Source organism: Balaenoptera musculus, chromosome 8, assembly GCF_009873245.2.
Source record: "Balaenoptera musculus isolate JJ_BM4_2016_0621 chromosome 8, mBalMus1.pri.v3, whole genome shotgun sequence".
Lineage (NCBI taxonomy): Eukaryota > Metazoa > Chordata > Mammalia > Artiodactyla > Balaenopteridae > Balaenoptera > Balaenoptera musculus.
This window is the reverse complement of record NC_045792.1, coordinates 4,761,038-4,762,434: the sequence shown is the minus strand read 5'-3', so window position 1 is coordinate 4,762,434 and position 1,397 is coordinate 4,761,038. Positions and strand designations below refer to the sequence as shown.

At 50.3% G+C, this 1,397-nt stretch overlaps 1 pseudogene; it reads left to right on the top strand.

Moving 5' to 3' along the window:
- The first annotated feature begins 412 nt into the window (after nt 1-412).
- On the top strand, nt 413-1,084 carry LOC118899000 (annotated as a pseudogene).
- The last annotated feature ends 313 nt before the right edge of the window (nt 1,085-1,397 follow it).

The window sequence follows — 1,397 nt, the reverse complement described above, 5'->3', positions numbered from 1 at the left end:
GGCTTTTTTTCTTGCAGCCACACCTAACACTAACTTAAAATCTTCCTCTTGCTACCCATCCTGACATCTCCTTTGTCCCCTCCAAGTCATTTGTTACTACTCAGAGAATAAAAACTAAGATTTCCCAAGCAAATAAGAATAATAATGACAATAATAATCATCAAAGGGATAAATACGTTACAAAAACTTTGCTTCTTCCTTCCCCATCCGAAAATATCACTTTGTGAATTTCACGGCCACTTTAGTTATTTTTGGAAGGTCTCATTTGCATTCTATATATGTAGATGATTAAGAGTCATTCGGTGAGTGGGAAGGGATAAAATACGTGGAGAAGGAGCAGCAATGTTACTGAAAGCAGTTTAGGCAGAGGAAGATAAGACTCCAGCAGTGTATAAATTATGATACAGCCATAATGCAAGGCTACCCAATGATTACAGAGTGTGTTCTAGAATCACGTGTATTGCTTTGGGGAAATCTGCAGGATATTTTGTCAAGTGAAAAAGTAGATTCCAGGCGTGGGGAGGCGCGGGGGCGAAGCCCGCGGCGGCCGCCTCCAGGGGGCCCAGCCCCGCCGCCGGGCGTCTGGGCGTCCCCGCGAGTCCGAGCCGGAGCCGAGTCGGAGCGCGAGCGGGAGCCGCCCGCCCTGGACCACAGGCCCCGACTGCAGGAGCGGCCGCCCGCCTACCACCCGGAGGCCGGCCAGGGCGACTTCGCGTGCGGCCCGCACAGCTACGGCGCCCTCCCCCGACCTCGTCACAGGGTTACCCCACCACCACCCCAGGGTCTGCAACATCCACAGTGGAAATGTCAGCCGGCACCGTGCCGGTTCCATCGTTGTCGTTGGAGGCTGCCCTGTCTGCAGGGTCGGGGCTCCGGAGGACTCCTTCACCTTCCTGGGCATCTTCCTGGCCGTCGTCTTGTGCCCCTTTGGGTTCATCTGCTGTTTTGCCTTGAGGAAGCGAAGATGGCCCAACTGTGGAGCAAACTTTACTTAAAGGGAACAGCACACCTGGCTTTCCCACACCCAGCTCCCTTTTTCTAATGTAAATGTCGTGAACAATAGCTTTATGGGATTCAGCTTCAGGACTGTTTTGTAAAGTGAGATGGGCGGGCTGGGCGCTGCCAGGAGGAGCTGAGGACACAGGGGGCGGGAGTGCGGACGCGCCCGGCACTGCTCCCAGGTTAACGACAGCTCAGTAAGGCACTGCTTTTATTTTTCACAGTCTTCAATTTGAGAAAGGTGAGAAATAGTGTTTTAAATAAATGAGATCCATACCATTGTCAAAAAAAAAAAAAAAGTAGATTCCAGAATAATAAATAAATATATATTTATACAGACTTAGAAAAAACAGGAACTGCGGACACCAAAATGTTACCAGTATTTATCTCTGGCTAGT